This window comes from Hyla sarda, unplaced genomic scaffold (assembly GCF_029499605.1).
Source record: "Hyla sarda isolate aHylSar1 unplaced genomic scaffold, aHylSar1.hap1 scaffold_2443, whole genome shotgun sequence".
Taxonomy (NCBI): Eukaryota; Metazoa; Chordata; class Amphibia; order Anura; family Hylidae; genus Hyla; species Hyla sarda.
The window spans coordinates 26,471-39,701 of record NW_026609130.1 but is presented as its reverse complement, the minus strand read 5'-3'; the positions used below and the strand labels follow the sequence as shown (position 1 = coordinate 39,701).

At 46.3% G+C, this 13,231-nt stretch overlaps 6 non-coding genes across 6 annotated transcripts; all 6 read right to left on the bottom strand.

Moving 5' to 3' along the window:
- Positions 1-834: 834 nt before the first annotated feature.
- Positions 835-1,025, bottom strand: LOC130323228 (U2 spliceosomal RNA). The gene has a single exon (XR_008868582.1). It is a non-coding gene; the product is annotated as a U2 spliceosomal RNA (small nuclear RNA).
- A 2,091-nt stretch (positions 1,026-3,116) lies between these two features.
- On the bottom strand, positions 3,117-3,307 carry LOC130323227 (U2 spliceosomal RNA). The gene has a single exon (XR_008868581.1). It is a non-coding gene; the product is annotated as a U2 spliceosomal RNA (small nuclear RNA).
- Positions 3,308-5,390: 2,083 nt separating this feature from the next.
- LOC130323225 (U2 spliceosomal RNA) lies at positions 5,391-5,581 on the bottom strand. Its single transcript, XR_008868579.1, has one exon. It is a non-coding gene; the product is annotated as a U2 spliceosomal RNA (small nuclear RNA).
- A 2,104-nt stretch (positions 5,582-7,685) lies between these two features.
- LOC130323224 (U2 spliceosomal RNA) lies at positions 7,686-7,876 on the bottom strand. Its single transcript, XR_008868578.1, has one exon. It is a non-coding gene; the product is annotated as a U2 spliceosomal RNA (small nuclear RNA).
- A 2,085-nt stretch (positions 7,877-9,961) lies between these two features.
- LOC130323223 (U2 spliceosomal RNA) lies at positions 9,962-10,152 on the bottom strand. The gene has a single exon (XR_008868577.1). It is a non-coding gene; the product is annotated as a U2 spliceosomal RNA (small nuclear RNA).
- A 2,815-nt stretch (positions 10,153-12,967) lies between these two features.
- On the bottom strand, positions 12,968-13,158 carry LOC130323222 (U2 spliceosomal RNA). Its single transcript, XR_008868576.1, has one exon. It is a non-coding gene; the product is annotated as a U2 spliceosomal RNA (small nuclear RNA).
- Positions 13,159-13,231: the final 73 nt, after the last annotated feature.

The following is a 13,231-nucleotide window of genomic DNA, read 5'->3' as shown; positions in this document are numbered from 1 at the left end:
GCTGAATACATAAAAAGCGACTGTTCAGCGACAGACAAGTCGCATCGGCTGAAAGTAGGCCAGAATGTCAGTCCATGTTGGAGCAGGTTTAGATACAGTCTAAAGCATAGATCTCAAAGTCTGTGCACAGAATTTAGCAAGGGCCTCGCACCTTCTGATGCATCAGGTAGGTGCACTATAGCATAGCCTAACCCTCTGTACTTTGGTCTATATTGATGCGGGACATAGACAGCCAGCTGATGACCAATCCATTAGTGCAATGGATGGCTGGAAGCATTTGTCTTTGCCTTTGCAATACCACAGAAGCAATGCATGGTCAATGTACAGCAATGACACACCTGTGTGAACAGCCAGGAGACCCCCCCATGTTATGTTACATAGTTACATAGTTAGTACGGTCGAAAAAAGACATATGTCCATCAAGTTCAACCAGGGAATTAAGGGGTAGGGGTGTGGCGCGATATTGGGGAAGGGATGAGATTTTATATTTCTTCATAAGCATTAATCTTATTTTGTCAATTAGGAACATTCAGCACCCACCCGCTATCAAGGCAGCTGCCTATCATGTCATGCCCTACCTGCACAGGTGTGCTGGCTACTCAAATGATCCAATTAAGGAGGCCATTTAGTCAGCAGCAGCAGAAGTCCTGTGCCTGGACGCTCCAACAGCGGCCAGACACAAGCAGAAGCAGCAGAAGCAGCAGCAGCACCACCTTTTGTTTTTTGGCTGCAGCAGCAGCAGCAGCAGCAGCAAGGCCCACAGGGCTGGCTAGCTGGCTAGCCAGCAAGCAGGTAGCAATGAAAGTAGGAATCTTTCTTTTTAACCCTGTAAGGGGGTGGTGCACTGTACTCGAAGATACTGCCATATCGGGTCAATGCATAGGGCGACGGAAGCAAGCTTCGAAATCGGCCCCCGTTCTCAAAAATCCATTTAATATATGGTCCCCAGATAGGGGACGTATCAGATATTAAACTGATAAGAACAGATACTACACTTGATCTTAGCCAAAAGGCCGAGAAGCGATAACCGTGAAAGGGGCGGGCCCAACAAGGTCCCCTTCATGGGCACTATCACTGCTTGCTGTCAGGGAGGCTGCCAGACAATTTTCCATGCACACTCTGGGCTGGGGGGCAGTCAACCACCAGTACACACAGCAGAACCTAAACCCATACCATTATTGCTAAGCAGCAAGACAGGGGCCCATTGCACTCCCACGGGGCCTTTTTAAATGCAATCCATAACCCGGATTTGCCAGGAACCCTTCTTACTCCTCCTACTTGCATGTGACACTGGGCTTAGGATCTGCATAGGAAACACACACACAAGCACACACCTACCTTTGTTGCCTGCAGATGCCTCCTTGGCTGTCCCCAAACGGTATCAAACCAACACCCACGGGAAGCTGTAAGCATAGAGGACATGCCTGCACCCCATTGGACTTACCTGTGTGGGTTAAATCCGGGTTATTTGACAACCTATGGCGGTGATGGTTCTGCTCAGGCAGAGCAGTGCTGATGCTCCTCATAAAGCTGTCGCTGCTGTGAAGGTTCTAGGTGACATCACAATCCCTATGGTTACATACACAACAAAGCTGGGTTGTTGTTGTTTACACTCTGCAAGGCCTGTGGAAGTGAGTGACATCATAGCACTGTAGTTCTGAGGGTTCTAGATGGATGCAACAATCTCCTGTTGCTTCTATGAAGGCCATAATAGACGACATCACCAAACAGCTCCATAGTCACATACACAGCAAAGGAGAGATGTTGTTTACACCTAGTGATGTCAGTGGTATTGAGTGACATCACAGCACAGTGCTAAGGCTCCTGGGCCTGGACACAGCAGCGGCTGCAATATCTCAACGGAGAATACGTTTATATATATGTGTGTGTGTGCGCGTATATATATATATATATATATATATATATATATATATATATATATATTTCTCCGCCGAAATCACTTTTAAACCCATTTCCACCTTTTTTTCCCTTCTCTTCCTCTTACTTTTTTTTCACGTTTTTTTACGTTTTTCTCCTTTTCGCCTCTTTTCTGGGCGTATTATTCTTCTTTTTCTTCTTTTTTTTCGTCTAATGCATACCCCATCAGTGCAGCAATGCTTATTCAATACCGCCAGCAGATGGAGACACTGGGGGATAATTTTCTAAGGATTTATACTGATTTTTCCTGTCTGAATTTGTCGCACAGAAAGTTGCAGGCCAAATATGTGTGACATTTCTGCGACTTTAGCTTCTAGAGCATTTTTACAACATTATACATAGGTGCTGAATACATAAAAAGCGACTGTTCAGCGACAGACAAGTCGCATCGGCTGAAAGTAGGCCAGAATGTCAGTCCATGTTGGAGCAGGTTTAGATACAGTCTAAAGCATAGATCTCAAAGTCTGTGCACAGAATTTAGCAAGGGCCTCGCACCTTCTGATGCATCAGGTAGGTGCACTATAGCATAGCCTAACCCTCTGTACTTTGGTCTATATTGATGCGGGACATAGACAGCCAGCTGATGACCAATCCATTAGTGCAATGGATGGCTGGAAGCATTTGTCTTTGCCTTTGCAATACCACAGAAGCAATGCATGGTCAATGTACAGCAATGACACACCTGTGTGAACAGCCAGGAGACCCCCCCATGTTATGTTACATAGTTACATAGTTAGTACGGTCGAAAAAAGACATATGTCCATCAAGTTCAACCAGGGAATTAAGGGGTAGGGGTGTGGCGCGATATTGGGGAAGGGATGAGATTTTATATTTCTTCATAAGCATTAATCTTATTTTGTCAATTAGGAACATTCAGCACCCACCCGCTATCAAGGCAGCTGCCTATCATGTCATGCCCTACCTGCACAGGTGTGCTGGCTACTCAAATGATCCAATTAAGGAGGCCATTTAGTCAGCAGCAGCAGAAGTCCTGTGCCTGGACGCTCCAACAGCGGCCAGACACAAGCAGAAGCAGCAGAAGCAGCAGCAGCACCACCTTTTGTTTTTTGGCTGCAGCAGCAGCAGCAGCAGCAGCAAGGCCCACAGGGCTGGCTAGCTGGCTAGCCAGCAAGCAGGTAGCAATGAAAGTAGGAATCTTTCTTTTTAACCCTGTAAGGGGGTGGTGCACTGTACCCGAAGATACTGCCATATCGGGTCAATGCATAGGGCGACGGAAGCAAGCTTCGAAATCGGCCCCCGTTCTCAAAAATCCATTTAATATATGGTCCCCAGATAGGGGACGTATCAGATATTAAACTGATAAGAACAGATACTACACTTGATCTTAGCCAAAAGGCCGAGAAGCGATAACCGTGAAAGGGGCGGGCCCAACAAGGTCCCCTTCATGGGCACTATCACTGCTTGCTGTCAGGGAGGCTGCCAGACAATTTTCCATGCACACTCTGGGCTGGGGGGCAGTCAACCACCAGTACACACAGCAGAACCTAAACCCATACCATTATTGCTAAGCAGCAAGACAGGGGCCCATTGCACTCCCACGGGGCCTTTTTAAATGCAATCCATAACCCGGATTTGCCAGGAACCCTTCTTACTCCTCCTACTTGCATGTGACACTGGGCTTAGGATCTGCATAGGAAACACACACACAAGCACACACCTACCTTTGTTGCCTGCAGATGCCTCCTTGGCTGTCCCCAAACGGTATCAAACCAACACCCACGGGAAGCTGTAAGCATAGAGGACATGCCTGCACCCCATTGGACTTACCTGTGTGGGTTAAATCCGGGTTATTTGACAACCTATGGCGGTGATGGTTCTGCTCAGGCAGAGCAGTGCTGATGCTCCTCATAAAGCTGTCGCTGCTGTGAAGGTTCTAGGTGACATCACAATCCCTATGGTTACATACACAACAAAGCTGGGTTGTTGTTGTTTACACTCTGCAAGGCCTGTGGAAGTGAGTGACATCATAGCACTGTAGTTCTGAGGGTTCTAGATGGATGCAACAATCTCCTGTTGCTTCTATGAAGGCCATAATAGACGACATCACCAAACAGCTCCATAGTCACATACACAGCAAAGGAGAGATGTTGTTTACACCTAGTGATGTCAGTGGTATTGAGTGACATCACAGCACAGTGCTAAGGCTCCTGGGCCTGGACACAGCAGCGGCTGCAATATCTCAACGGAGAATACGTTTATATATATGTGTGTGTGTGCGCGTATATATATATATATATATATATATATATATATATATATTTCTCCGCCGAAATCACTTTTAAACCCATTTCCACCTTTTTTTCCCTTCTCTTCCTCTTACTTTTTTTTCACGTTTTTTTACGTTTTTCTCCTTTTCGCCTCTTTTCTGGGCGTATTATTCTTCTTTTTCTTCTTTTTTTTCGTCTAATGCATACCCCATCAGTGCAGCAATGCTTATTCAATACCGCCAGCAGATGGAGACACTGGGGGATAATTTTCTAAGGATTTATACTGATTTTTCCTGTCTGAATTTGTCGCACAGAAAGTTGCAGGCCAAATATGTGTGACATTTCTGCGACTTTAGCTTCTAGAGCATTTTTACAACATTATACATAGGTGCTGAATACATAAAAAGCGACTGTTCAGCGACAGACAAGTCGCATCGGCTGAAAGTAGGCCAGAATGTCAGTCCATGTTGGAGCAGGTTTAGATACAGTCTAAAGCATAGATCTCAAAGTCTGTGCACAGAATTTAGCAAGGGCCTCGCACCTTCTGATGCATCAGGTAGGTGCACTATAGCATAGCCTAACCCTCTGTACTTTGGTCTATATTGATGCGGGACATAGACAGCCAGCTGATGACCAATCCATTAGTGCAATGGATGGCTGGAAGCATTTGTCTTTGCCTTTGCAATACCACAGAAGCAATGCATGGTCAATGTACAGCAATGACACACCTGTGTGAACAGCCAGGAGACCCCCCCATGTTATGTTACATAGTTACATAGTTAGTACGGTCGAAAAAAGACATATGTCCATCAAGTTCAACCAGGGAATTAAGGGGTAGGGGTGTGGCGCGATATTGGGGAAGGGATGAGATTTTATATTTCTTCATAAGCATTAATCTTATTTTGTCAATTAGGAACATTCAGCACCCACCCGCTATCAAGGCAGCTGCCTATCATGTCATGCCCTACCTGCACAGGTGTGCTGGCTACTCAAATGATCCAATTAAGGAGGCCATTTAGTCAGCAGCAGCAGAAGTCCTGTGCCTGGACGCTCCAACAGCGGCCAGACACAAGCAGAAGCAGCAGAAGCAGCACCACCTTTTGTTTTTTGGCTGCAGCAGCAGCAGCAGCAGCAGCAGAAGCAAGGCCCACAGGGCTGGCTAGCTGGCTAGCCAGCAAGCAGGTAGCAATGAAAGTAGGAATCTTTCTTTTTAACCCTGTAAGGGGGTGGTGCACTGTACCCGAAGATACTGCCATATCGGGTCAATGCATAGGGCGACGGAAGCAAGCTTCGAAATCGGCCCCCGTTCTCAAAAATCCATTTAATATATGGTCCCCAGATAGGGGACGTATCAGATATTAAACTGATAAGAACAGATACTACACTTGATCTTAGCCAAAAGGCCGAGAAGCGATAACCGTGAAAGGGGCGGGCCCAACAAGGTCCCCTTCATGGGCACTATCACTGCTTGCTGTCAGGGAGGCTGCCAGACAATTTTCCATGCACACTCTGGGCTGGGGGGCAGTCAACCACCAGTACACACAGCAGAACCTAAACCCATACCATTATTGCTAAGCAGCAAGACAGGGGCCCATTGCACTCCCACGGGGCCTTTTTAAATGCAATCCATAACCCGGATTTGCCAGGAACCCTTCTTACTCCTCCTACTTGCATGTGACACTGGGCTTAGGATCTGCATAGGAAACACACACACAAGCACACACCTACCTTTGTTGCCTGCAGATGCCTCCTTGGCTGTCCCCAAACGGTATCAAACCAACACCCACGGGAAGCTGTAAGCATAGAGGACATGCCTGCACCCCATTGGACTTACCTGTGTGGGTTAAATCCGGGTTATTTGACAACCTATGGCGGTGATGGTTCTGCTCAGGCAGAGCAGTGCTGATGCTCCTCATAAAGCTGTCGCTGCTGTGAAGGTTCTAGGTGACATCACAATCCCTATGGTTACATACACAACAAAGCTGGGTTGTTGTTGTTTACACTCTGCAAGGCCTGTGGAAGTGAGTGACATCATAGCACTGTAGTTCTGAGGGTTCTAGATGGATGCAACAATCTCCTGTTGCTTCTATGAAGGCCATAATAGACGACATCACCAAACAGCTCCATAGTCACATACACAGCAAAGGAGAGATGTTGTTTACACCTAGTGATGTCAGTGGTATTGAGTGACATCACAGCACAGTGCTAAGGCTCCTGGGCCTGGACACAGCAGCGGCTGCAATATCTCAACGGAGAATACGTTTATATATATGTGTGTGTGCGCGTATATATATATATATATATATATATATATATATATATATATATATATATATATATTTCTCCGCCGAAATCACTTTTAAACCCATTTCCACCTTTTTTTTCCCTTCTCTTCCTCTTACTTTTTTTTCACGTTTTTTTACGTTTTTCTCCTTTTCGCCTCTTTTCTGGGCGTATTATTCTTCTTTTTCTTCTTTTTTTTCGTCTAATGCATACCCCATCAGTGCAGCAATGCTTATTCAATACCGCCAGCAGATGGAGACACTGGGGGATAATTTTCTAAGGATTTATACTGATTTTTCCTGTCTGAATTTGTCGCACAGAAAGTTGCAGGCCAAATATGTGTGACATTTCTGCGACTTTAGCTTCTAGAGCATTTTTACAACATTATACATAGGTGCTGAATACATAAAAAGCGACTGTTCAGCGACAGACAAGTCGCATCGGCTGAAAGTAGGCCAGAATGTCAGTCCATGTTGGAGCAGGTTTAGATACAGTCTAAAGCATAGATCTCAAAGTCTGTGCACAGAATTTAGCAAGGGCCTCGCACCTTCTGATGCATCAGGTAGGTGCACTATAGCATAGCCTAACCCTCTGTACTTTGGTCTATATTGATGCGGGACATAGACAGCCAGCTGATGACCAATCCATTAGTGCAATGGATGGCTGGAAGCATTTGTCTTTGCCTTTGCAATACCACAGAAGCAATGCATGGTCAATGTACAGCAATGACACACCTGTGTGAACAGCCAGGAGACCCCCCCATGTTATGTTACATAGTTACATAGTTAGTACGGTCGAAAAAAGACATATGTCCATCAAGTTCAACCAGGGAATTAAGGGGTAGGGGTGTGGCGCGATATTGGGGAAGGGATGAGATTTTATATTTCTTCATAAGCATTAATCTTATTTTGTCAATTAGGAACATTCAGCACCCACCCGCTATCAAGGCAGCTGCCTATCATGTCATGCCCTACCTGCACAGGTGTGCTGGCTACTCAAATGATCCAATTAAGGAGGCCATTTAGTCAGCAGCAGCAGAAGTCCTGTGCCTGGACGCTCCAACAGCGGCCAGACACAAGCAGAAGCAGCAGAAGCAGCAGCAGCACCACCTTTTGTTTTTTGGCTGCAGCAGCAGCAGCAGCAGCAGCAGCAGCAAGGCCCACAGGGCTGGCTAGCTGGCTAGCCAGCAAGCAGGTAGCAATGAAAGTAGGAATCTTTCTTTTTAACCCTGTAAGGGGGTGGTGCACTGTACCCGAAGATACTGCCATATCGGGTCAATGCATAGGGCGACGGAAGCAAGCTTCGAAATCGGCCCCCGTTCTCAAAAATCCATTTAATATATGGTCCCCAGATAGGGGACGTATCAGATATTAAACTGATAAGAACAGATACTACACTTGATCTTAGCCAAAAGGCCGAGAAGCGATAACCGTGAAAGGGGCGGGCCCAACAAGGTCCCCTTCATGGGCACTATCACTGCTTGCTGTCAGGGAGGCTGCCAGACAATTTTCCATGCACACTCTGGGCTGGGGGGCAGTCAACCACCAGTACACACAGCAGAACCTAAACCCATACCATTATTGCTAAGCAGCAAGACAGGGGCCCATTGCACTCCCACGGGGCCTTTTTAAATGCAATCCATAACCCGGATTTGCCAGGAACCCTTCTTACTCCTCCTACTTGCATGTGACACTGGGCTTAGGATCTGCATAGGAAACACACACACAAGCACACACCTACCTTTGTTGCCTGCAGATGCCTCCTTGGCTGTCCCCAAACGGTATCAAACCAACACCCACGGGAAGCTGTAAGCATAGAGGACATGCCTGCACCCCATTGGACTTACCTGTGTGGGTTAAATCCGGGTTATTTGACAACCTATGGCGGTGATGGTTCTGCTCAGGCAGAGCAGTGCTGATGCTCCTCATAAAGCTGTCGCTGCTGTGAAGGTTCTAGGTGACATCACAATCCCTATGGTTACATACACAACAAAGCTGGGTTGTTGTTGTTTACACTCTGCAAGGCCTGTGGAAGTGAGTGACATCATAGCACTGTAGTTCTGAGGGTTCTAGATGGATGCAACAATCTCCTGTTGCTTCTATGAAGGCCATAATAGACGACATCACCAAACAGCTCCATAGTCACATACACAGCAAAGGAGAGATGTTGTTTACACCTAGTGATGTCAGTGGTATTGAGTGACATCACAGCACAGTGCTAAGGCTCCTGGGCCTGGACACAGCAGCGGCTGCAATATCTCAACGGAGAATACGTTTATATATATGTGTGTGTGTGCGCGTATATATATATATATATATATATATATATATATATATATATTTCTCCGCCGAAATCACTTTTAAACCCATTTCCACCTTTTTTTCCCTTCTCTTCCTCTTACTTTTTTTTCACGTTTTTTTAAGTTTTTCTCCTTTTCGCCTCTTTTCTGGGCGTATTATTCTTCTTTTTCTTCTTTTTTTTCGTCTAATGCATACCCCATCAGTGCAGCAATGCTTATTCAATACCGCCAGCAGATGGAGACACTGGGGGATAATTTTCTAAGGATTTATACTGATTTTTCCTGTCTGAATTTGTCGCACAGAAAGTTGCAGGCCAAATATGTGTGACATTTCTGCGACTTTAGCTTCTAGAGCATTTTTACAACATTATACATAGGTGCTGAATACATAAAAAGCGACTGTTCAGCGACAGACAAGTCGCATCGGCTGAAAGTAGGCCAGAATGTCAGTCCATGTTGGAGCAGGTTTAGATACAGTCTAAAGCATAGATCTCAAAGTCTGTGCACAGAATTTAGCAAGGGCCTCGCACCTTCTGATGCATCAGGTAGGTGCACAATAGCATAGCCTAACCCTCTGTACTTTGGTCTATATTGATGCGGGACATAGACAGCCAGCTGATGACCAATCCATTAGTGCAATGGATGGCTGGAAGCATTTGTCTTTGCCTTTGCAATACCACAGAAGCAATGCATGGTCAATGTACAGCAATGACACACCTGTGTGAACAGCCAGGAGACCCCCCCATGTTATGTTACATAGTTACATAGTTAGTACGGTCGAAAAAAGACATATGTCCATCAAGTTCAACCAGGGAATTAAGGGGTAGGGGTGTGGCGCGATATTGGGGAAGGGATGAGATTTTATATTTCTTCATAAGCATTAATCTTATTTTGTCAATTAGGAACATTCAGCACCCACCCGCTATCAAGGCAGCTGCCTATCATGTCATGCCCTACCTGCACAGGTGTGCTGGCTACTCAAATGATCCAATTAAGGAGGCCATTTAGTCAGCAGCAGCAGAAGTCCTGTGCCTGGACGCTCCAACAGCGGCCAGACACAAGCAGAAGCAGCAGAAGCAGCAGCAGCACCACCTTTTGTTTTTTGGCTGCAGCAGCAGCAGCAGCAGCAGCAAGGCCCACAGGGCTGGCTAGCTGGCTAGCCAGCAAGCAGGTAGCAATGAAAGTAGGAATCTTTCTTTTTAACCCTGTAAGGGGGTGGTGCACTGTACCCGAAGATACTGCCATATCGGGTCAATGCATAGGGCGACGGAAGCAAGCTTCGAAATCGGCCCCCGTTCTCAAAAATCCATTTAATATATGGTCCCCAGATAGGGGACGTATCAGATATTAAACTGATAAGAACAGATACTACACTTGATCTTAGCCAAAAGGCCGAGAAGCGATAACCGTGAAAGGGGCGGGCCCAACAAGGTCCCCTTCATGGGCACTATCACTGCTTGCTGTCAGGGAGGCTGCCAGACAATTTTCCATGCACACTCTGGGCTGGGGGGCAGTCAACCACCAGTACACACAGCAGAACCTAAACCCATACCATTATTGCTAAGCAGCAAGACAGGGGCCCATTGCACTCCCACGGGGCCTTTTTAAATGCAATCCATAACCCGGATTTGCCAGGAACCCTTCTTACTCCTCCTACTTGCATGTGACACTGGGCTTAGGATCTGCATAGGAAACACACACACAAGCACACACCTACCTTTGTTGCCTGCAGATGCCTCCTTGGCTGTCCCCAAACGGTATCAAACCAACACCCACGGGAAGCTGTAAGCATAGAGGACATGCCTGCACCCCATTGGACTTACCTGTGTGGGTTAAATCCGGGTTATTTGACAACCTATGGCGGTGATGGTTCTGCTCAGGCAGAGCAGTGCTGATGCTCCTCATAAAGCTGTCGCTGCTGTGAAGGTTCTAGGTGACATCACAATCCCTATGGTTACATACACAACAAAGCTGGGTTGTTGTTGTTTACACTCTGCAAGGCCTGTGGAAGTGAGTGACATCATAGCACTGTAGTTCTGAGGGTTCTAGATGGATGCAACAATCTCCTGTTGCTTCTATGAAGGCCATAATAGACGACATCACCAAACAGCTCCATAGTCACATACACAGCAAAGGAGAGATGTTGTTTACACCTAGTGATGTCAGTGGTATTGAGTGACATCACAGCACAGTGCTAAGGCTCCTGGGCCTGGACACAGCAGCGGCTGCAATATCTCAACGGAGAATACGTTTATATATATGTGTGTGTGTGCGCGTATATATATATATATATATATATATATATATATATATATATTTCTCCGCCGAAATCACTTTTAAACCCATTTCCACCTTTTTTTCCCTTCTCTTCCTCTTACTTTTTTTTCACGTTTTTTTACGTTTTTCTCCTTTTCGCCTCTTTTCTGGGCGTATTATTCTTCTTTTTCTTCTTTTTTTTCGTCTAATGCATACCCCATCAGTGCAGCAATGCTTATTCAATACCGCCAGCAGATGGAGACACTGGGGGATAATTTTCTAAGGATTTATACTGATTTTTCCTGTCTGAATTTGTCGCACAGAAAGTTGCAGGCCAAATATGTGTGACATTTCTGCGACTTTAGCTTCTAGAGCATTTTTACAACATTATACATAGGTGCTGAATACATAAAAAGCGACTGTTCAGCGACAGACAAGTCGCATCGGCTGAAAGTAGGCCAGAATGTCAGTCCATGTTGGAGCAGGTTTAGATACAGTCTAAAGCATAGATCTCAAAGTCTGTGCACAGAATTTAGCAAGGGCCTCGCACCTTCTGATGCATCAGGTAGGTGCACTATAGCATAGCCTAACCCTCTGTACTTTGGTCTATATTGATGCGGGACATAGACAGCCAGCTGATGACCAATCCATTAGTGCAATGGATGGCTGGAAGCATTTGTCTTTGCCTTTGCAATACCACAGAAGCAATGCATGGTCAATGTACAGCAATGACACACAGCCAGCTGATGACCAATCCATTAGTGCAATGGATGGCTGGAAGCATTTGTCTTTGCCTTTGCAATACCACAGAAGCAATGCATGGTCAATGTACAGCAATGACACACCTGTGTGAACAGCCAGGAGACCCCCCCATGTTATGTTACATAGTTACATAGTTAGTACGGTCGAAAAAAGACATATGTCCATCAAGTTCAACCAGGGAATTAAGGGGTAGGGGTGTGGCGCGATATTGGGGAAGGGATGAGATTTTATATTTCTTCATAAGCATTAATCTTATTTTGTCAATTAGGAACATTCAGCACCCACCCGCTATCAAGGCAGCTGCCTATCATGTCATGCCCTACCTGCACAGGTGTGCTGGCTACTCAAATGATCCAATTAAGGAGGCCATTTAGTCAGCAGCAGCAGAAGTCCTGTGCCTGGACGCTCCAACAGCGGCCAGACACAAGCAGAAGCAGCAGAAGCAGCAGCAGCACCACCTTTTGTTTTTTGGCTGCAGCAGCAGCAGCAGCAGCAAGGCCCACAGGGCTGGCTAGCTGGCTAGCCAGCAAGCAGGTAGCATTGAAAGTAGGAATCTAACCCTCTGTACTTTGGTCTATATTGATGCGGGACATAGACAGCCAGCTGATGACCAATCCATTAGTGCAATGGATGGCTGGAAGCATTTGTCTTTGCCTTTGCAATACCACAGAAGCAATGCATGGTCAATGTACAGCAATGACACACCTGTGTGAACAGCCAGGAGACCCCCCCATGTTATGTTACATAGTTACATAGTTAGTACGGTCGAAAAAAGACATATGTCCATCAAGTTCAACCAGGGAATTAAGGGGTAGGGGTGTGGCGCGATATTGGGGAAGGGATGAGATTTTATATTTCTTCATAAGCATTAATCTTATTTTGTCAATTAGGAACATTCAGCACCCACCCGCTATCAAGGCAGCTGCCTATCATGTCATGCCCTACCTGCACAGGTGTGCTGGCTACTCAAATGATCCAATTAAGGAGGCCATTTAGTCAGCAGCAGCAGAAGTCCTGTGCCTGGACGCTCCAACAGCGGCCAGACACAAGCAGAAGCAGCAGAAGCAGCAGCAGCACCACCTTTTGTTTTTTGGCTGCAGCAGCAGCAGCAGCAGCAGCAAGGCCCACAGGGCTGGCTAGCTGGCTAGCCAGCAAGCAGGTAGCAATGAAAGTAGGAATCTTTCTTTTTAACCCTGTAAGGGGGTGGTGCACTGTACCCGAAGATACTGCCATATCGGGTCAATGCATAGGGCGACGGAAGCAAGCTTCGAAATCGGCCCCCGTTCTCAAAAATCCATTTAATATATGGTCCCCAGATAGGGGACGTATCAGATATTAAACTGATAAGAACAGATACTACACTTGATCTTAGCCAAAAGGCCGAGAAGCGATAACCGTGAAAGGGGCGGGCCCAACAAGGTCCCCTTCATGGGCACTATCACTGCTTGCTGTCAGGGAGGCTGCC